The sequence below is a fragment of the Equus asinus genome, chromosome 28 (assembly GCF_041296235.1).
Source record: "Equus asinus isolate D_3611 breed Donkey chromosome 28, EquAss-T2T_v2, whole genome shotgun sequence".
In the NCBI taxonomy this organism is placed as follows: domain Eukaryota; kingdom Metazoa; phylum Chordata; class Mammalia; order Perissodactyla; family Equidae; genus Equus; species Equus asinus.
Genome location: NC_091817.1, coordinates 35,463,199 through 35,487,293, shown reverse-complemented (window position 1 = coordinate 35,487,293; position 24,095 = coordinate 35,463,199). Strand labels below are relative to the sequence as shown.

The window sequence follows — 24,095 nt, the reverse complement described above, 5'->3', positions numbered from 1 at the left end:
AGATCTTTTTAGTTTTCCTCTTAGATTTACTGTAACTCACCACTTTGTTAACCACTAGGTTAGATAGTTCACACGGAGGGAAAGGGGTGGATTTGTGGACTCCATTCCAACATATGACATGTACAGCAGTCAAAAGTCGTGCCCCTTCTAAAACTGAGATCAGCATGATACCTTTATAAAAGGGATTATTTGAAAGTAGGACTGAAGGTGAGTGGATTTATGTGGTGGCCTCCATAAGAACTATGTGATCCCTTCCCTGCCAGGTGGAAACTGATGGGGATGAACTCAGCAACACTCTTGACGCTCTCAATTGATATGTCCACACAGCACCCATGCAACATGTAGCATCAAGTACATTTATTTTGTGTGTCTTACCTCACCTTTGCTCACCTCTTATAAAACCTTTTCATATATATAACAAATATTATTTAAATGTCTGTGCATATATGTATATAATTCTATAGATGTGTGTACATATATATATATATATATCATATATATAATTCTAAAAAGTGTGCACAGTTTTTCCAGGTTTATTGACTAAAATAGCTCCCCCTCACCTTTTTTTAGGCCTCCCAAGATATTTTCCCTGCTTTTTCTACAGGTGCATTCATTAAATTTGAAGAGACATTATAACTATATAAGCTAGAAGGGATCATTACCCAAGATATACTCTTAGTATCAAGTAGAGACCACCCAAATGGTACCATTTGACAAATCCTCCTTCCTCCAAGCCTTGCTCTACCCAAGTGCCAAGATGCCTGAAATTCACAATCACACAGTATGCTCTGGCCATCTTCCCTTGGATTTTACCATTTCAGGGCATGACAGCCCAACTTCCATCTTTTAGAGCCAGTATCTTATTGAGATCTTTATTCAACACCTCTGAACCTGCTGCAAGGCCTGTGCATGTGATAGGCAGGAAGTGAAAGGAAATTACTACCCCTGGGAGCAGGTCTCAACCAATGAGTAACAGGAGTTAGCGTGTATAATATACCAGATCCCTTTTCCTTTGGGCAAGGTATCTGTGAAGTGTGTGTTCTAGACTCTTCCCCGAGTTTTGCTAGTGGAATTAAGCTCCAGTTGCCGGCAATGGCAACTTGCTTGCTAATACACTCTTTATTAGCATCCTTTTCTTCCATGCTTTGCTTCCCACACTTCTCCTAGTTCCTGGAATCGCCTTACAAATAAAGTACTTTTACTAGTCTCAGCATCTATTTATGAGAGAACCTAAAAGAAGACATATGGTCATTTATTTGGTATAGCATTGATATTGCTAAGGTGTCTTTCATTAAAATGTAGAGTCTTAGATTTGGGGGAAGATGGGAGTGAATTTGGGTCAGAGAATTTCCCTGTTCTAATATCTAACAAAAGGAGTAAAAAGTAGTAAAAAATCAGCAAAATGCTCACCAGCATTGACAAACAAAGAAAATGGTATAACCCTGAGTCATAAATTTCAAAAAGTATCATCTGCAGAAGAGGAGAAATATTATTTTGATGTGCCTCCATGCTGCTTTCAATTGTATCCTGAACCCCAGAATAGGTAGAAAGAAAATATTTAGCATTTTCCCTAAATACCCCACAGTTTGGAGAGAAACAAACTGAAGGTGTGCATAGGCACCTTGGGTTGAATCAGTAATTTCAAGAACAGAAGCCCTCCAGAAGATATGAACAGACATTTTTCCAAAGAAGATATAAAGATGGCCAGTAAGCCTATGAAAAGATGTTCAACATCACTAATCATGAGGGAAATGCAAATCAAAACTACACTAAGATACTACCTTACACCTGTTAAAAAGGCTATAATCACCAAGACTCACAATAACAAATCTTGGAGTGGGTGTGGAGAAAAGGGAACCCTCATACACTGCTGTTGGGAATGCCAACTGGCGCAGCCACTATGGAAAATATTATAGGGATTTCTCAAAAAACTGAAAATAGAAATACCATAGGACCCAGCTATCCCGTTACTGGGTATCTATGCAAACAACTTGAAATCTACAATCCAAAGTGACCTATGTAGCCCTATGGTAGCACTATTCACAATAGCCAAGATCTGGAAGCAATCCAAGTGCCTATCAACTGATGATTGGATAAAGAACATGTGGTGTGTGTGTATATATATATATATATATATAATGGAATACTACTCAGCCATAAAAAGACAAAATCATACCATTTTCACCAACATGGATGGACCTGGAGGGTATTATGTTAAGCAAAATAAGCCAGACTGAGAAAGACAAACACCATATGACTTCACTAATATGTGGAAGATAAACAAACACATGGACAAAGAGAACAGTTCAGTGGTTACCAGGGGAATGGGGGTGGGGTTTGGGAAAAGGGGGTGAAGGGGAGCACCTATGTGGGGATGGACAACTGAAATTTCACAATGATCTAAACTGCTATGAACTCAATAAAAAAAAGAAAAAAGAATAGAGGCCCTCTATCTATCACTATAACACCTCTTATTAGGGACAGGAAAAACTGTCTGGGCTCAGTATTTTAGAGAGAGAACTCCAGGGTAATATATTTCTGCATACATGAAGTAAACCCTGATGAAAGATATTTAACAAAGTCTCAGGAGAAGGAACAGAGCCCCTGCTTCTCTGAGACAAAGTCCACCAGAATACACCCTCCGTCAAGGAGGAAGAAATAGATCTATCATTCTAAGAGCAGAGTATAACCTAGGAAAAACAGATACAAATTAGTTGATGCTGAGTATGTCCTGGTTTTGTTGCTGAGTTTAAAGGATAAAGAAGAAATTCTTTAGTTACTTAGTAGAAAAATCAAGTTCTCTACAAGCAGAAAAATCAGCTGAGCCTCCACAGCATTTAATCCCAGAAAATAAAGCAGCAATATTTACAAGGTTCTAAAGAAAAAAGTATGGTCGGTAAAATATCATATCATAGTCAAGCTGATGTTAATATACAATCACAACAGTGAGAGACTCAAATATGAAGGAACTCAGAATACAGAATCCATGAGCCCATCTACCAATCAAACAAAATATGAATGACAACTTTGTGGTTAAAGGGCAGTAGTCAGTGCCAAGAGACAATGGGCAAAGGTCTACAAATTCCTGAGGGAAGGAAAGTATGATCTGAAAATTTTATAGCCAGCTGAAGTGTCTTTTCAATTATTCATTTATTTTTGCTTATTTTATTTTCTATGCCTTCACTTTTTATCTTGATTATATGGTCCTGTGTCACCTAATGATGGGGATATATTCTGAGAAATGTGACATTAGGTGATTTTGTCATTGTGTGAACATCATAGAGTGTACTTACACAAACCTAGATGGTATAGACTACCACACATCTAGGCTATATGGTACTAATCTTATGGGACCACCATTGTACATGTGGTCCATCATTGACCAAAACACTGTTGTGTGGGTGCATGACTGTAAAGGCAACAGACATTGTCAAGCATAGCAGAACTTAGAACATGGCGTCTAAAATCTTTCTGAAAGACTACTTAAAGATAAAATTCATCCAACTAAAAGAGAAATCAAAATTTAAAAAATGCAACAATGGAGAATATGGGTCTAAAAATCTTGAGTTTAGCACTGAATTGTTATTCAAATGTAGAAATATAAAAATAGGACAAAATAAATGTGGTATTCATGGTTTCAGAACAAGATGACAAATGTTACAAACTGTGACAAAAATGTTACAAAAAAATGACAAAGTAAGGCAATAACCAATAAATATCAGGAGGCAGGGGAAGGAAACTGGGCAGCTGTGTGCTAATTTTCTCATCTTTTAAGCAGAGAGTCAACCAATACAGCATAGTACTGAAACGTGAAGTTAAAAAAGAATAATGGATCTAGACAAAGTTTTTCCTAATCTTTTTTCTTAATCAGAGATAGATCATTTAAGAACTATATTCTAATGAAAAATAATATTTTCTGAGGATCAGAAATTCCTTCAGTTTCCCCTTTATAATTTTTTCTGTTAAATTCTAATATAACAAAGTCTAGTGACATTGTCACACATAATCTCTCCTTTTTTTCTTGGTGAGGAAGATTGTCCCTGAGCTAACACCTGTGCCAATCTTCCTTTATTTTGCATGTGGGGCACTGCTACAGCATGGCTTGATGAGTGGTGTGTAGGTCTGTGCCCGGGATACAAAGTCATGAACCCCAGGCTGCCAAACCAGAGTGCGCGAACTTAACCACTACACCACCAGGTTGGCCCCCATAATCTCTTTTTTAAGTCTCAGTCTCTTTGGGTCTTTCATTCTCTTCCTCTGTCTCTGATTCTGTCTTTATCATCCTTCTCTCTTTTCTTTTATATAAAGACAATAAACAAATGCTTGGGAACATGTTCACCAAATCTGAAAGATGACTATTTTTGAGTGGTGAAATTTTTAGTGACATTCTGCTCTCTTCTTTGTACTTTACTATTTTTAATTTTACAAAGTGAACAGGTATAAGTTTTACAAAATCAATAGTCATTGTTCTCTAAAAGAGAAAATATAGGCTTCTAACAATTTGTTGTAAATGTGTTTATGATTTTCTACATGATATAAAAGGAAAATAGAAGATGGAAGATGCTAAGAGCCCAGAATGGGAACTTGGGGCATAAAAAAAGAGGAAGAAAATTATAATAGAAGCATCACACCATCTTCATTTTTTCAAAATATTTTTGCCTATAGTTTCAAATTAAAGTAACTGCCATTTGACTTTACCAAATTGTTGATTCTGCTATTTTCTTTAGAAGATCTAGCCTCTTAAGAAGCTGATGGTCCTTTTCTCTTAATGGTACCAGATACCTAATTCTGACTCTCTCAGAGATTTTAATCCTCAAGCTTTCCTGAGCATGTCAATGGAGGACTCACCAATGCCGGCATCCATTTGCAGATTAACAGCTTCTGCCATTAGCAAATTGGAAATTCTTTCCCTCATCCCTCTTATAGGAGGAGTCTTTTTCTGTTAGTAGTACTATGATTCCCATTTCTGCATCTTCCTTATTAATGCAGCCCATAAAGCATTTCTAGTTTTCTTGGCTGCTTCAACCTTCCATTGAGTTTCATGAGTGTTAAATGGAATGGCTTATCTGAGGGAACAAAGCAAAGAGTCTACCTTCAACTAATGGGAGTACTGATCCTTAATACAGACACCAGACATTGGTGGGCAACAATACATGTGTCACACTTCATGTTCCATTACATTGAGTTCTCCTGTGGTCACAGAGTAGATACCAGAGCAATAATATTGCCACAACGGGTGAGATGAGACCAGGAGAGAGTTACAGCTTCTGACTTGGCAAATCTGAAATGGAGATCCTCCAGAATGTGACCCAAAGTTTCAACATAAACACTTTTTAAAAATTTTTTTTATTGCAGTAACATTGGTTTATAACATTATGTAAATTTCACGTGTACATCGTAATATATTTCAAATTCTGTGCAGATTACATCATGTTCACCACCCAAAAACTAATTACAATCTTCACACATGAAACATAAACACTGTAGATCCACTAAGGATACACTAGACCTTGCTAAGTGGAAGGAAGCAGACCAGATCCATCACAAAATACTTTAGACCAGAGGGCAACTAGGAGTTGAGAACCCCTACTGTGCAATTCCATTAGACCACTTGTTACTTGAATTCAGTTGGCTGTTAGTTGCACCATGTAAATGAAAAGACTTCCCCTCCTAGTATTTATGCAAAATCTGTGGCTTCTCTCATGTCTAGTGTCTAATGGCATCTAGTCACTGGATTAAATATCCTGTTAATAATGAGCAGCATCCCTATTTCTAATTACACAACGAATATATAGAGGCATTCCTCTTCAAGGAAGCACTAGAATATTTGCTATTAATGAACAATTGACTTAGTTGACAGAATGAACCATGTGCAGTCTGGATGTTTTAAGCATTTTCTGAATTATTATTAGTCTTTGGGTAAGAGTTTTTATTCCCTTAGTATTTCTCTGTGAACTAAGAAATGATCCCAGATGGAAGCTCCATTGGTTTTTGGCCATAAAAGCAATCTTTTTTTAAGTTTTTAACTTTACAGCAGACCTAAACCCAGGAGAAAATGACAATTATAACATATATATAATATTAAATAAATATATAAATACTTATATATTTATATAAATATTTTATATTATATATTATAATATGTATTATATATTACAATTATGACACTAATATATATTATATGAGAGGACATTTTGATCATGTTTTAGGAGAGAACTGTTTCATATGACAAACTCAACACCTTCATTTTAAAAGCCCAACTCTCTGCTTGAAAAATATCAAAGCTTTCATTTAAGTTGCCATGGGGCAAATCGAGTTATGTACAATTCAGAGTCATTTGGAGAGATGGAAGGGATGCACACTTTACTTAACTTTCAAAATACCATGAGTAGAATGAGCTTAACACTACACCAAGAGCTCAGAGCTTTTGGGATAAACACATGGGAATCAGGGTTGGTGTGATAGGTAGAAAAAGGAAACTGAAGATTATAAAATTCAGTCACATTTCAAAATTTTCTGCTACAATAATTCACTTTATGTAGAATTAATGTGGCTGATTGAACGTTTGTGCTGTAATTTACTTACAATTAACATTTTATGTTGAGCAGATTTCACCATCTCCTTCATGCTGTGAACTCTAAGCCATAGGTCAAAAATAGAGATGAAACAGATAAGCACAAAATATTCTCACTGAAATATGAATGAGATTTTAATTTGCTGCTTTAAAAACACATCTTTCATCAACGTCTGTATATAAAAATCACTATTTTACTTTAATTTTTTAATCACATTAAAAATATAATGAACTCTTCCAACTGGCAGAAAGACACTAAAAAGTCTAATGCACGCAAACAGTCCTAGGTCGGTAAAATGTTTTTCCAACTTATTCAGGTGCTAGAAATATTGTCACCTGTAGAGGTAGTGGTTGAACCCAACATAGTCAAGAATCTCTTCTCAGTTAGCCAGTACTGAGCTCTAAACACCATGGAACAGAGTTGGGGCATCCCCGTTGTGCCCCATCCAAATTATTGACCCCCAGAATCCGTGAACATAATAAAATCATTGTTGTTTCACACCACTGCATTTTGGGGTGGTTTGTAAGGTAATAGGTAACTGGAACATTCTAAGAGTCTATAATATATTACCATGCCTTTGCCACTACCTCAGGGATCTGTTAATTTTATTCTAGAAAGAAAATCCAGACAGAACCGTATTCAACCAGAAACTATTTTACAGGTGATATGAAGATGGTAGGTTCTTTGATGCAAACTTAGCACTTACTAAAACCGGTAGGAATTTTGAACCTGATAACAATCCAAAGGGAATAAATATCTCATGAGGATTTCACATGCCTTATTTGAGTTCCTGAACACAGCAGTGGGACCATTAGGCCTACCAAATTCAACAGTTTCTCCAGAAATTTTACTCAGGTTGGGTAGCAAACACTGAGGCTCTTTCTCCTCGCTCTCACAGCCAAATTGCTCAAAAGAATCATTTCCACATGTCTCAATTTCCTCACCTTCTATTCATTCCTCAACCCCCTCAAAGCCTTCACAATTACTCTTTCCTTTTCCAAGTTAGAGGGTCACCCTGAAAAAGGGGGTGTGTGGCTTAGGGAGAGGAGCGAGAAGTGACTACAAATACACAAGAAAAGACGTATCTGATTTGCATAAGTAACATCCTATCCTTTCAGTCACAAATCTTCTATAATTTTATGCAAATATTCAAGACTTTTCCATCATTTACGATAGCAGCGTTGGAAAAGCTAGAATATTAGAACATACGGCAGTAAAAAAACTGTGTGGAAAACTAACCTGGGCTTTGATTCATCTTTGCCAAGGTCAGACCAAATGAGAACATGTAGCTTACTTGTCATTACAAATTCTGACTGGACTGTCTTTTCTTAACCACGATGGCATTATTTGGTGCCCATCACAGAGACAGGAGCTCATAAAATCAGAGCATGGCCTCTCAACAGGAAACAAGATCTATACAGCCCAGTTTTCATACCAGCCAACGTTTGCGTTTGAAACAAAGTGAATACATTAGTCCATAAAAGTAGCACCTGTGATCTGAGAGGTCTATACACTTCCCAGGAACCTTACACTTGTACTGTCAGAGGAGAATTTCTAAGGAGAATGGAAAGATCATTCTTCCAATTCATTCATGCATCATAGGAACCTGCAAACTAACGGGTGGAAAATACAGAGCCAGTCAGCTCTATAAATGGAACACACATGATGGTTCTGCACAGCCATTCTTCCCACTCTGTATTTGCTTTGCTGCCCATAGCAATTCAACAACACTCCATGGAAAGAAAGGTGACAGTGAGGAGAGACCTGGGATGTCCATGAAGAAGCCAGTAAAACCTCACAATTCGATGAAGACATTTCATTCCCTTTACTTCCTAACAAGCTCCAACCCATTCAAAGGACTTATTAGAATTTCAAATGAAAAGCTGAATACTATGAGCATTGTAAATCAGCTACAAACAGCTTTTAAAACCGTGTCAGGAGAAAATACACATGTAATTTTCTTCTTCTTTTTTTAATATTGCATTTTTTTTGCCCTCAAAGGTTTGTTTGTTAAGAAGCAGGTACCAATTTATTTTTACAGAGAAAATCTGTCTGATTTGGGGAGTAGCAAGGGAGCCCAACTGGAGAAATCTTTCACACTGGGTCAGTAGGGGTCCAATCATTACTCCCACTTGTGACACATGCACTACCACCCAGGTGGTGGGTACCACTTCACAAACCACATTGCATTGCTTCTTTTTTTCTCTTCAAATTCCTTAGAATCTGAAGCAGGAGTATTACTTACCTGGGAAAAATTGCTAGTCGGACTTCTCCAGCCCAGGAACCCATACTGGCTGTCTTTGAACAGTCCAGAAAAGGTGAGGGTGCTAGAGGAGCTCTCCCTCTAATGGGGGAAGTGAGGGGCAGCGTTCTTCCCAAGAGTCAGGAGCTTTTCGCCTCTTTTGCTGGGATGTCCTGCAGCCTTCCACATGTTCGTTTCCCTGAGAATATGACAGGGTCATGAGACAGGGACACTTCACAGTTGTTCTTCGTTTCCCTTTTCAAGTCCCTGGAAAGAAAACAAAAGAAAAGAAAGAGCTTTCTCAATCTGTCCCATTCTTAAAGTAGCTAGAGACTGGGATTAATTTCCAAACTGAAGAGACTCCCTCCTTCATCTTCCGCAGCATAGGAAGGCTCATGTGGTTGCACAGATCACCGTCCATACCACACTCAAAGCAAAAAGACAAAGACAAACCAAGGAGGCACAGGGGCTTCATCCTCTAGAAAACATCCACAATTGAATCTCCTTGGCAAATATTACTTTCTTGATACAGAATGCTTACTGTTAAAGGCTGTGAAAACGTGGGACGGTACATTCTGATAGAAAAGACCACAGCCAGCTACGGCAGAAAGCAGGTGCCACTCAAAAATCACAATCTTTCATCTCTTCTGTTTCAGTTCTAAAAGTAGCTGCCTTGACATCAAAATGAAAATTACCAGCTTGAAATGAATGAAGGGCTCCTCCAAAGCCTGCAGAATGGGATCCAGATGTCATTCTACCTTCTATCTGGATGGAAAGATTGAATCAAGCTGCATTTGATAATTTATTTATTTAACAAATAATTACTAAGCATCGACTACTGAAAACCATACACATATACTTTGAGTACTGATAATTCTCTGCCTGCCTCCACTTTAAATTTTGTAATTACCTTCCAGGCAAATGCTCAATCAGAGCCCCATAAGTTCCCTTCAGCACAGTGTAATGGAAGGATCCTGGGCTCTAGGATCAGACTATAGATAACATTCAGGCAGAAGGGAAACCACTGATTGCTTTAGGTTAGAAATGGAGGAGGACCACCTCACATGGAGGGTGGCTGAACCTTGTGTTTCTGAGTAGACTGGAGGACCCATGTCTCATCCTTTCCTGCACCTTCCCCCGACAACCAATACAGTCCTCTTCCAATTTTGGAGGATTTTTATTGAGGAAACTGACCATTTTCTCCCATGTGGTAGCATCTCCCTTGAAACCAGCTTGGTGGGTCAAGAGGCAATGATGAGAGACCCCACTGGGAGTGGGAATCCTGGTCAGCAGAAATGGAGACAATGAGGTCTGGTCTTTCCTTTCCTGGAATGTTTCTCCTGCCAGTGGCAGCCCTAAAGCACCAGGCTTTGAGTGCATTGTGGGAGCTGCAAAGTTTCCTTCCATGGGGATCTGCTACTTATTAGCAGGATGACCTTGGACAAGCTATTTAACCACTCATTCAGTCATCGATAAAATGAAAGAGTAATACCTGCTTCGTGGTGATGCCTAAATGAGATAGCACACAGAAAGTTCTTAACACACGGCCTAACTCAAGAGAGACTCGCTTGTCTGGTTGTAATTCCTTCCATCCCACCTCCTCCTGGGAAGACTGTGACACTAGCTAAAGAAGGGGGCACTTAAGCTCAGTTGTTTAAAAGGTTCTTCTGTCACTTTCTATGGGCTGGCTTCATAGAAAGGTACCTGAACCACTGTGGCTTGTGTCATCACAACCCCTGTTACCTCTTCCGGGAATGGCTGTTGGTTTTCATTTTTCTGTCCCCTCTTTAGCCAACTAAAAAAATCCATCCTTAAAGAAATCTGTCTCCGTCTCTCTTTCCAACCTCCTGCTCATTCTCATTATTCCCCTCTTTTTCTCTATTCCTTTAGAGACACATTTTCAACTCCATAGCGGTTACCTGCTGCCTACCACACCCAAGTGAATTCTTATACCTGAGCTTTGAGCTTCTCCTCTGACTCTTGGGTTTTGTCCTTATACTTGTCACCTCTCCTCTCCCTGCTCCTGACCCTCAATCTTTATCTCATTTTCTTATGCTTTTGTATGATATTTTTCCTTCTTGGTAAAAACACAGAATGATTTCCGATCGCCTGCTCTGTAAACTCTCTTTTCCCTGCCTTAAATAATTAAGGAACCAACATGACTGAAACATGTCAATAAGGCTTCACATTAGTAGCAACTGAAACTTGTCTACAATGACAGGGAGAATAAATATCCCAGTCTGTAGTGTTACAACTGACTTGCCTAAGAAGCTCATTTGCCTAATTGCTGCAGCTAATCCAACAAACTCTCCATCTGCTTTTGGAACACTTCTGCCCTTTCTACCACAGGTATTTACCTGTTGATGGGCATCAGTAAGATAGAGGAGGATGAGAGAACAGACACAGATTTGAGATATACAAAGTTATTCCCTCCAAACAAAAACAGACAAAACACAAAAAATTAATTTTATTTTAAATGTGGAAAAGTTTGTGGAGTCGTTAGATGCCTTGAGCTCCTGTTTTGTTTTGCTTTTTAGTGAGGAAGATTCTGAGCTAACATCTGTTGCCAATCTTCCTCTTTTTTTGCTTGTGGAAGATTGTCCCTGAGCTAATATCTGTGCCAATCTTTCTCTGTTTTGTATGTGGGTCACTGCCACAACATGGCTTGATGAGTAGTGTAGGTCCACGTCCGGGATCCCAACCCACAAACCCGGGTTACAGAAGTGGAGTGCACCAGACCTAACCATTATATCACAGGGCCAGCATGAGCTCCTGTTTTTTTAATTAATTTTTTTGAGATAATTGTCAATTCACATGCAGTTGAAGAAATAATCCACAGAAATCATATGTCCCCTTTACCTCATTTCCTTCAATGATACCATCTTCCAAAACTACACTGCAATATCACAACCAGGATATTGAGGTTGAGGTAGCCAAGATACAGAACATTTCCACCACCACAAGGATATCTCCTAGTGTTCTTTTATAGCCACACCCACTTCCCTCCCATCCCCACTCTCTCCTTAATCCTTGGCAACTGCTAATCTCATCTCCATTTCTATAGTTTTGTCAATTCAAGAATTTTATATAAATGAAATCATATAGTATATAACCTTTCATGATTGGATTTTTCCATTCAGCAGAATTCTCTGGTGATTTGTCCAAGTTGTTGTGTGCATCTATAGTTTGCTCCTTGGTATTGCTGAGCAGAATTCCATAGTATGGATGTAGCACAGTTTGTTAATCATTTGCCTGTTGAAGGATATCTGGGTTGTTTGCAGTGTTTTGCTATTACAAATAAAGTTAGAAACATTCATGCACAGGTTTTTGTGTCACGTAAGTTTTCATTTCTCTGGTATAAACGTCCAGGAGTACAACTGCTGGGTTGTATAATTACATATTTAGTTTTTAAGAAACTCCTAAATGCTTTTCTAAAACAGTTGTACCATTTTACATTCCCACCAGCAATGTATGAGTGATTTGATTTTTCTACATCTTTGCCAGCATTTGGTGTTGTCACTATTTTTTATTTTATCCAATCTAGTAGCTGTCTAATGACATCTCATTGTGTGTGTTTTTTTTTAATCCCCAGCCCTGTCTCTCCTTTTCTAGCTCACTCTTTTTTTTTACCTCCACAAAGCCCCAGTACATAGTTGTATATCTTAGTTGTAGGTCATTCTTGTTCTTCTATGTGGGATGCCACCACAGCATGGCTTGAGGAGCTGTGTGTAGGTCCGCACCCAGGATCTGAAGCAGCAAACCCCAGGCCACCAAAGTGGAGTGCGCAAACTCAGCCAGTTGGTCATGGGGCCGGCCCCTCATTGCGGTTTTATTATTTCCCAAATAGCTAATGATGCTGAACATCTTTCCATGAGTTTATTTGCCATTTGTAAATCATCTTCGGTGAAATGTCTCTTGAAGGCATTTGCTTATTTTCTAATTGGACTGCTCACTTTTTTACTGTTGAGTTTTCAGAGTTTTTATATAGTCTAGAAACCAGACCTTTGTTGGATATGAGGTTTGCAAATATTTTCTCCCAGTCTGTAGTTCGTCTTTTATCCTCCTAAAAAGACCTTTCACAGAGCCAAATTTTTTAATTTTGTTGAACCAATTTATCAAGTTTTCTTTATATGGATTGGGCTTATGGTGTCAAGTCTAAGAAATCTTTGCCTAGTCCTATATCCTGAAGATTTTCTCCCATTTTATTCCTAAAAATCTTATAGTTTTATGATTTACATTTAACTATGTGATGCACTTTGAGTTAATTCTTGAATATAGTGTGAACTTGGATTGAAGTTCACTTTTTCTTTGGTGAGGAAGATTGGCCTTGAGGTAACACCTGTTGCCAATCATCCTCTTTTTGTTGGAGGAAGATTGGCCCTGAGCTAACATCTTTGCCAATCCTCCTTTATTTTGTATGTGGGTCACCACCACAGCATGGCTTGATGAGTGATGTAGGTCCGTGCCAGGGATCTGAACCTGTGAACCCTGGACCACAGAAGTGGAGCACACTGAACTTAACCACTACGCCACTGGGCCAGCTACTGAAGTTCATTTTTGTTTGCCCATGGACATCAAATTGCACCAGCAACATTTGCTAAAAGGCTATCATTCCTTCACTGAATTGCTTTTATATCAAATCAAAAATCATTTGGACATATCTATGTTGGTCTGTTTCTGGGTTCTCTGTTCTTCTTCATTGATCTGTGTGGCAATACCACACAGTATTGATTACTGTAGCCATACAGGAAGTCTTTAAATTAGGTAAGTTAATTTCTTCTCACTTTATTCTTCTTTTCCAAAATAGTTTCAGCTATTCTAGTTCCTTTGAATTTACATATAAATTTTTTGAATAATCTTGCCTATATTTACAAAAAAATCTTGCTGGGATTTTGATAGGAATCATGTTGAGCCTACATGTCAGTTCAAGGAGAACTGACATCTTTACTATGTTGAGTATTCCAAATCATGCACATAGTATATCTCTCCATTTATTTGATCTTCTTTGATTTCTCTCATTAGTATTTTTTGGTTTTCAACATACAACTCCTATACATGTTTGTTAGATCTACACTTAAGTGTTCATTTTTTAAAAGTTTTTTTTATTTTTATTGTTTTTTTGGCTGAGGAAGATTTGCCCTGAGCTAACACCTGTTGCCAATCTTCCTCTTTTTGCTTGAGGAAGATTGGCCCTGAGCTAGCATCTGTGTTTTTCTTTATTTTGCATGTGGTTGGTCACCACAGCATGGCTCCAGTGAGTGGTGCAGGTCCACACCTGGGAACCAAACCCAGGCCACTAAGTGGAGCATGCCAAACTTAACCACTAGGCCACTGGACTAGCCCCCATCATTCAGTTTTTTAGATATTATAAATGGCATTACATTTTGATTTTCATGTGTTCATTGCTAGTATCTAGAAATACAACTGGTTTTGGGATGTTTATCTCAAGTCCTGTGACTTTGCTGAACTTGCTTATTCATTCTAGATGGTTTTATTATTATTTTTTTGGTAAAGTCCTTGGGATTTTCTATGTTGACAATCATGTTTTCTGCAAAATAAAATTTTATTTCTTCCTTTCCAATTTGCGTGCCTTTTATTTCCTTTTCTTGGTTTTATTGCACTGACTAGAACTTCCAGCACCGTGTGGAAGAAGAGTGGTGCAAGTGGGCACCCTTGCCTTATTCCTCATGTTTGGGGAAAGCATTTGGTCTTTCATCATTAAGTATAATGTTAGCTGCAGGTTTTTTGCTGATGCTCTTTATAGAGTTAAGTAAGTTTCTCTCTATTCCTATTTTTCTGAGAGTTTTGATCATGAATGGGTATTGAATTTTGTAAATGTTTTCTCTGCACCAAGTGATGTGATCATGTGATTCTCCTTTAGCGTGTTACTATGGTGGATTATATTGCTTGATTCTCGACTATTTAACCAGCTTTGCATTCCTGGTCATGGTATATCATTCTCTTTATATATTGCTGAAATGTATTTGCTAGTATTTTATTAAAGATTTTTGCATCTATGTTCATGAGGGATATTAGTCTGTCATTTTTCTTTTTTTCTATTGTCTTAGTTTGGTGTTGGTATCAGGATAATATTAACTTCATAAAATGAATTGGGAAGTGTTTCCTCTTTGTCTTATTTCTGGATGAAATTGTGTAAAATTGGTATTAATTCTTTAAACAATTTGTAGAATTCTCCAGTGGAACCATTGGGCCAGTGACTTCTCTCTGCTTCTCTAATTTTCCTTCCAGATCTTACTTCCCTATCTCTTTCCACAAGTGTGCAAGTTCTGATGCCTGTAATAAGTTCCTTACTTTGTAATGCTCTTAGTATCTGCTTCCCTGATTGAATCCTGACCGATAACTTAAGTCATTTTCTATTAAACTGAAATAATGAGTTAATATTTACTGAGCACTTAAAACGTGCCAAGTACTTGCTCTGCACTTTATATTTGTTATTCCATGTAAGCAACCCCATAAGAAAGGTTATACTGTCATCCCAGTTTTACAGAAAAGGAAACTGAAGTACAGAGAAGTTAAGTAATCTGTAAACAGACACACAGTAAGGATCAGAGGCAGGATAGAAATCAAACTCTTAGACATGCTGCTTGACTGAAGTTCTTTCTCTTGGCATCTCATTTCTCTTTCAGAAGACCAGGGCAGATGGCACTGATAGCAGCACATATTGGAGTCTGAGTCGCATCCATGGCTTCCAGTATAACCTGTGCTTTTCATTTTGCTTGCTTTCTCTTTACACCCACATCTTTTCCTTTTTTCTTCTTTTCTCTGCCCATTGAGGATTCTTCCCCTGGATTTTTCCCCATCTAAATGCCCCCTCACCTCCCTGTCACCTTCTAGATAGTTGGAAAGTAAGCAATACCAACTGATGTGTCTCCTTCCAGACTCATTGGTCCCCACAAAGGTAAAGCACAGGCAGAAGAACCAGGACGAGCACTGGTTGGGGAGGTGGCAGGAAGGAAGGAAGGACGGACGTTGCAGCACGCTGCACAGAAGCCGTGTCCATTAGAAAGAGAACAAGTGGGGACATGTCCGGGGCCAGCAGGCGTAAACCTGCTTAAAACAAGAAAAGAATGGTGTACCGTAACTCCGAGAAATCACCTCTCTTGTTCTGGCGTTTTTCTTTGCTCACTTCAGGGTCAGTCCATTTATTTATTAAAATGTCTACCATGCCTCAAGAAACAGTATTAATGCATGGATATAAACAATACTTAGGATGCAGAAATGAACGTGTAAGCAGATGCAGCCCAGATCCATTCCATTCAGCATGTGTGTGTGTATATATATAAAAATATGTATTTTTTTCTTTTCTCTGAGTGCCTTTGCTTAGTAAAAGCCATCAAATATCATTGGGAATTATTACTAACTTTTTGAACAGTCCTGAAGAATTAAAGAGAGAGAGTAAGAGAGAAGGAATAAGAGGGGGAGAGAGAGAGAGAAAGAAAGGGAGGGAGAGGTTAAGCTCAAAGGCAGAGAGAGCGAAATGGACCAGATTATACAAAATTAAAAAGCAAATACGAGCAGACAATTTGTGCCGAGTGATTGCAAGCAATTACAGTCCAGCTTTTCTGGAGGGAAGATGGGGGGAGGGGGTTATTTCAGCTTAAAAGGAGACTTTATTCATTCCTGATCAGCTTCTCCTACCATTCTCTCTTTTATTCTTGGATATCAATTTAAAAAAAAAGAAATCAGCTTTCAGATGTTCCATGTCCACCCCTGCAAATCTTCCCCTGGGCAGACAGTGAGAATTTAAGCTCCCAATCGGTTCTTTCTATAGCCCTGAAAACCAATTTGTTCATAAAGAATAAAATAAAGAGGGGGAGGGGTGAAAACAACAGGAGCATGTGTTTCTTTTAGAGGAGAGCTTCAATTTTACTATAATTGTCTAAAGACGGAGCCGCTTTGATCTGAAGAATTATTATTGTGCCTCAAATGCCGGCTGCTAATGTCACAGCTGTGCTGGGGCTCGGTCACGCCAAGGGGCTTGGGGACTAACTTAGTCCCTGACCTGCCGCTGGGTCCTTCTTTCCTTATCTTTCCTTTGTCCACATGGGAAAGTTCACGTTCCTAGTACAGGTCCCTCGACCATCGAAGGCCACTTCTCTGGTGGCTTTCTTCAGGTTGCCTGGAAAATGGGGACATAATGGTGGGGACAAAATGTGGGGCTGCCGAGGCTGGGCAGGAGGGGGTTCTCGCCTTCTTAGAGGCGGGCAGGGATGGACATGAACATGCCCAAGAGGGCTGGCGTGGTGCCTAGACCAGGAGACCCAGCACAGGCAAGAGCAGTGCCGAGAAGGTTCCAGTGCTTGTGAGAAACACGAGAACATTCGCCGCATTTCTCTGATTTAAGTTCTCTGAGTTGATGGTTATTCCCCCTCTCTCCAGCTAACGCTGCACGGAAGCAAATGGCAGCTCAACAAGCAGAATTAAACAATATCTTTCAGAAGAAGGGCTAAAAACTGTATGTAGGGGCTGAGAGCAGAGCCATCTCCAGCGCTGGTATTTTCCTTCCCATGGTGAAAGGAGAGAGGCAGAGGGCCTCTTCTCCCACATGGCTCTCCTGGTGCCCTGTGCTCAGCTGCAGGGATTGCCCCGCCCCTGCCTTGCCCCATCTCGGAAGCCACCTTGCCTGTCTCCTCCAGGTGCCTCTGAGGTTTCACTGGAGACTGCAACCTTAGCTGGGTCCTCCTCATCTGTTCCTTCTCTGGCTCCCCTTTGCCTAGAGCATCATCCAGACTCTCTAGCTTGGCATTCAAGGCTCCACAGATAAGCTGCCTGTGTACCCTGTGGCAGCTACTACCCTGCTCAGTCCTGCCACCTCTGTTCCAGAACGCTCCAATGACTTCTCACCTCTGGGTTTGCCCCTGCCTGGAAAACACCCTCTCCCTTCCCTCCCCTTCCCTGAGTCCTTCTCTCCTTTCTAGGCTCCACTTCTAGCCCAAAGTCCAGATGAGATGGATAAGCAAATTACCACAGATGGACTGCGAAACAGAATTTCAGGGACAGAGTTACCAACGGCCTGCATGATAGTCTAGGGGGCCCATAACAATAAGGAGAGGACAGACTGGGAGGGACAGACCCTACCTCCTGGCCTCGAAGCCAGAGTTTCTCAAACTGGAAGGATGCACAGAGCCCTTTGAAAGAAAATGTAGTAACACACAAGGATGTTTGTGAACCCTTGGGGTCTGAAGATTTAGTTTGAAAAACACCACCTTGAGAAACCAATGAAAACCCAGCAACATGGAAATATAAACACAACTGTAGCTCTACAAAGCATTAGGTCCAAATCTCCCACAAAACTCATTCTTTCCAACCTGAGCTTCCCTGATATAAAAAATACTTCTGGAAGACTTTTATTAGCTGTACAAGCATGGGCCAGTTACTTAACTTCTCTGTGCTTCAGTTTCTTCATCCATAAAGGGAAGAAAAATAAAAGTACCTCCCTCAGAGTGCTACTGGAGGGGTAAAGTGCATGTAGGTGCTTAGATGATCCCTGGCACATTGCCAGCCCCCAACCAGCGGCAACTTTTATCCAACACACTCCACTAGGTGCCTGTTTCGTTACTAGAAAATTCAGGGACCTAATCTTGAATTCCTCATCCCTCTCCAGCTCCAGGAGGTCTGATATTCTGGGATTTCCACAGAGCAGGAGGGAGGATGCTCAGGATACTGAGGTTTTGATGAAGCCTAAATTGCAACCACAGGACACATTAAGAAAGGAGGCACAGAGCAAAACATGAAGTTTGAGTGAAGGGGAAATGAAGTGATTTTCTAGGGTGACATGGGTAAGACTTGACAGGTACAGAACACTTGGGCAGATGCCCTAAGGATGGGAGAAAAGGAGGCAGGCTTCACTGCAGAGTGTATGGAGGAGGATCTAGCTGAAGAGAAGAATAGAGAAGATTCTGGCTTAAGGGGAATGATCTTGGTACCTCAGTAAGCCATGGAATTAAATGGCGGGAGTCGGGCAAGGAGGGAGAGACCCGTAGGGCTCAAGGAAATCTAGAGAGCAACCTTAGAGCAACTTTAAGAGTAGAGAACAAGGAGGCATGATCTCTCCAGAAGGACAGCATCTCTGTCTGTCTTTGGCAGCTACTTCCATTAACTGCCCAGTAACTTTAGATGCTGGAAGAGTCAAGAGAAATTCTATCCAGATCTCTAGTCATAATTCTTGGCCCTGGACGCCCTGTTCTCCTTCCTTGAAGGGAAATGGCCTGGAACAGAAACAGAGACGAAGTTGTAAAAATGAACAGAATTAGGTAGCAGGGAAATATTCAAGAGGAAGTGTACTAATGCCCACAACTTACTTGGAAATACAATTTCAAAAAAAAGGGTGGATTGATGGATGGGCAGAGGGATGAATAGACGGACAGATTGTGATAAAGCAAGTGTGTTCCAGTGTTAATAGCTGAATGTAGATGGTAGGTGTATGGTTGTTCATGGTAAAAATTTCTCCAGCTTTTCTATGTCTTTGTAAATTTTCATAATAAAAAATTGGAAAAAAAAATTAGGTAACAGTGTCTAAGATAATCAACCCATGTTCTTACGGTCCCAAGACAAGTTGTCCCAAAAGAATAGTTGGCAGGATGAAAGGGTAAATTTTCTTCAGCTCTCCCCTCTTGCCTTTCAGTACCCCCAGTGCTGTCCACACACTTTTCCCAGGGCTGAACAACCTGTTAAGAATGCTACTCATAAAGATAAAAGCTATGAGCCCGTCCTGTAGAATCTGCATTTTATCCAATCTCTCCTGATGAGTAATACAAGTTTTAACATTCAAAGAAAGAAATATTCAGAAGTGGAATTTGGTCAGCGGAGAAGAAACTTTAGGTGGTACACCAGTTGGGATTAGGTTCAGTTGCAAGTGTCAGACAGGCCAAAACAATCGTGACTCAAACAAGATAGAAGTTCATTTCATGCTCACATAAACAAAGTCCAAATGGAACCTGCCCAGGACCCTGTACCTCAAACATCTCAAGAACTCCAGTCCTTTCCAGCTCACTGCTCCAACATCCCTAAGTGATGGTCCCCCTCTTCGTGGTCCAAGATGGCTGCATCTATATTCCAAGCAGTAAGATGGTGGAAGGAACAAAGAAGAGGCACAATGGCATGCACAAGCTTCTTCTTAAGGAAGCTTCCTGGAAATCGACATGCAAGCTTAGTCACATGTTCACATTTGGCTGCAAGGGAGACAGGGAAATGTAGTCCTTATTCTCAGTAGCAATGTGCCCAACAGAGAAATTATCTTGCTATGAAAGAAGGGAGAAAGGATTTGGAGGGACAACTAACAGTGTCTCTCAAATGTGAGGAGACTGTTTATCTAGAATGCCCCAATCACAAATCCACAGTTCTTGACTTACTCATCCTTCCCATGGGGACAGCTCTGACTTTATCCATTGACCTCATGATAATGGTCTCCTTTCTGGCTGGATCACATAGTGAGGAGAAGGAAATAAGAAGTTATGATAAGTGCTTTGGAATTTAATACACAAAGTGTAAGGTAGGTATGAGCATCATCATGTTAGAGATAAGAATGGGAGCCTTCCCTCAAGGCAGAAGACTGGTGAGGTCCTCATCTTTAGAGGCTGCTGTTGAAGTACTTGAGGGTGCAGAGAAAGGCTCCCCAATCTCACCCTCCCACAGCCCCTCTACTCCAGCAGATAACTGAAACCTTGAAAAGCACAGAGGCTGCTTGAAAGCAGAGGATTCTTAAACAGATGGTCTCATCTGGAGGGAAAAGAATCAACAAAAGCCAGGACTGGACTGTAGAGAGGCATTAGGAGAATGTTGACCAAGAAAGGCTCACCAATGATCCTTGAGTGGTTGGGGGCTCTAGAAGGAGGATGGCCACGCATGGAGGGGAGGGGCAGGGTTGTCAAAGGGAGGCATCCAGGTTGGTGTAGATCACCTGTATGCATACAGCAGTCTCAGATTTATTCCAGGGATTAGAATAGGAGTTCTCCAAGTTCTTGAAGGATTTTAAGTTAATCTAGTGTCACAGTCTTCTTGATGAGACGTTCTCAAAGTTGACTGCCCATTAAAATCCCCTGGGGCTTTTGAAAACATGCTATTGCCTAGTCCCAGCCTCCAAGATTCTGATTTTGTTCGTCTGGGGTAGAGCCCGGGTGTTGGGTTTTTTCAAACCTCCCAAAAGGATTCTATTGTACCACAGAGTTGGAGAATCACTAGAATCTAGTGCAGTGGTCCTCAAACTTTAATGTGCATATCCATCACCTTGGGATTATGTAAAAATGCACATTCTTATTCATGAGGTTCAGGATGGGGTCTGAGACTCTGTACTTTCATAAGTTTCCAGGTGATGCCAATGCTTCCTATCACTGGGGCACACTTGACTTTGAGTAGCAAGTTTGACTCTTCCATTTCTCCCACAGATAATATGCACTTTTGCTATCTTCCTGGGGGCTGTGATGCATTGTCTACTTATGCAAAGCTGTCTGCAGGCCAGAAAAGGCCTGCCCCTGTAATGAGACCCTCCCCAACAGGACTCCAGGCCTGCTCCTTGCTTCTTGCCCCTTGCTGCTTGGTCTACAACTGACTTCACATTTAGCATGTTGTCCATTAAGCTGACGATCTAGAATTGCCCATGTTGGACACAGCAGAGAGCAGCTGCTGGTTCTTGACACAGCTATTATTAATATTAACAATTAATGCTTAGCACTAATGAGTAACCAATTACTAATAGCAATAATGACATTAAGAAAACCGTGATAGTACTACATGATACAATCCCCTCTGCTCCCCCCACCCCAAATTATAGTTCTAAATGAGCTTCCAGAATCTTGTTTTGACAGGTACCACCTCACACACATTCACTTAATAAGACAGCTCTGTGGAGTGAAACTCCACCTTCAATGGATGCGTTTTCAGTGTGGCACACGGGAACTTAAATGCGAAAGTGTCATTAACGTGGAAGTTGTGAGTTTAATTCCCTACACAGGGTGTTGACAAACTGAGATTGTTTATCTATTTCTCGTCATGGCTACGTGTTTCCTGTGGGACCCAGTGAATTTCTTAGAACTCAAAGTCTTTTGCTCCCTTTTTTGGACAAACATCTACTTGTAGCTTCAAATTCCATCCTCAAAGACATATTCTCGGAAGACAAAGAAGCTCACGTGAGCATGTCATTAAGAAGAACATGGTTCCACAGAGTCGCTGGTGATTGCTAAGCGTGGTATTCAGGGCTGATTCAGGATGGAGAAACTTTCTGTGTGTAGTTTCCTTAAATATTTCTTCTTAGAGGAAGTAATGTAGCACTTAATGTCTAATGACATCTATTAAGGAATTCATTAAAGAAAAACTGATAACAAGATATGTTATCATAGTCAACAATTAACTGTGCCATGTCGGAATCTTGATTGCTCTTACGGTGTGTAACCAGTGCTGCTTTGGGAGCTGCTCTCGCAAAGTGGCAAGTGTGGCACAGGTGCATCTTTCTGAGAGCTGATTTTGACCACTGGCCAACCTGCAAGTCCAAATCCCAGGTGAAGAGATGGGCCAAGGTAGGCTAGTCACACCCTGTATTTGTTACACATGGGCAAGAGAGACCTCCACTTCATGACTCTATCTTTCTAAACCTCATTTGTCCTCAGCTTTACCATATACTATGGGTCCAATTGACTTGGGTGATAGTGGTAAAAGGAGATCTTAGAGGACCCTTTATAGGTTCTGATACCCCTGGGGACTACTTAAAGGCAACTATAGAAAAGGCATTTTATGAGCAATCTGCCTTAAGAGGAGCTCACATAAGGGAGCCTCAAATGTCTCTCTTCCCATGGTGGAGAAGGGCAGAGTTCAGAAGCTGCCTGAGTCTGTATGGCTAATCTTAGTCTAGGAAAGACCCTGAAGCAAGTGGAGACATCTGAGAGCATCTAATATTTTAAGCAAGTGAGCCAGCCCACTTCATGGTGATAAGTCACCTGCCCACCTTCCGATTCTGACAGTGTGACGCCCAACTGGCCTGGTGGCCTGAGCATTTCAGAACCTCCTCTTGCCTCTTCATATACTCATGTCTGAGGATGGTTCAGACATTCTCCTGGATAAACATATCATTCCTCCTAGTAGTCTTTTGGTTTTGATTTAAAGACCTACTGAATGTTAGAGCCAAAGGAGTTTTAAACAAGCTTTTAACCCAATTTCCTCATTTCATAGATGAGAAAACACTCAAAGAGGATTACTGCAGTCAACCGGAACAGGAGCCCAGGTTTTCTGACTCTAAGTTCAGGATTCTATTTTTCAAATCTTTAAAAAATGGCAAACCTAAAGACTCAAAAAAAAGTAGCTCTTGGATTATCTTGCCTGTGGTGGCACAAGGTGAAGTCACACTTAAGTTGTTTGTAGGCTGTTGTCTGTGGATTCTGATAGAGCCACAAAACTTCTAGTTTGCTGCTAGAGGCTCCATCACATTGAAAGGGCACGTTTCCTACTTCTGCCACCGGTGGGAGAAACAGCATATTGAGTTTGGACAGGTCATAACTGCCTGAGTCAGGAGGGTGTTCCAAAAGTATGGGCTGTGCTGGTTATTCTATTTGCCCCTCCAGACCCACGTGGCTCTGTGTCCTAGGAGACTGACCTTCACAAACTGCATCACCTGGATTTGCTGGTCCTACAGCTTCCAGTTGGGTTTGACCAAGGAGCAGACCCAGAAGGAGGTCAGAGATCAGGGTATTGGTTACTCCAGCCCCCTCCCTGCCTCACCATGGTTTTGGCACATCCCTCTACCTACAGCCACAGCTCTCTCACAGCCACAGGTCTCACCAGGGACCAGTTCCCTGTTCCTCCTTTTGCCACTTCAGTCCTCCGAGGTGCTTCATCATCCCTTGTCAGCTCCCTTTACCCTTTCACCCCTATAAACAGTTCCATTATTAAACTCTCTTCATTAAATTAACATGTTGACTGTGCAGTCTTTTCCCTGCCAGGACCCTGAGTATGACAGGGCCCATCCCTGAGGGTTGGGGCACTTCTCAGCTCTCTGGTATGCTTGGGAAGAACTGTATCAGATAATAATAGCCTACATTGGCTGACTTGTGTATGGGGTCACTTCCATTTGAATAGAGAGGGGAGGGCAAAAATAAGAGCAGATATATAGGAAACCAACAGCAGTTGGCAAAATCTGCCTGACATTTGAGATTCTCGTGCCTACTTTGGATCATCCCACTCAAGTTAAATGAGTCCACGGAAGAATCGCAGGGCACCTTCCAGTGCCACCGTTGATTTATTCTGTAGAATTGGGCAGGTCCGTGCTTCCG

At 40.6% G+C, this 24,095-nt stretch overlaps 1 long non-coding RNA gene across 2 annotated transcripts in view; it reads right to left on the bottom strand.

Moving 5' to 3' along the window:
* LOC123281727 (uncharacterized) overlaps positions 1-24,095 on the bottom strand; it is a 689,591-nt gene that overhangs the window by 296,663 nt on the left and 368,833 nt on the right. For both annotated transcript variants that reach the window (XR_011499118.1, XR_006521407.2), the window contains exon 5: positions 8,821-9,084. This is a non-coding gene — a long non-coding RNA (uncharacterized lncRNA). The remainder of the gene's footprint in view (positions 1-8,820; positions 9,085-24,095) is intronic.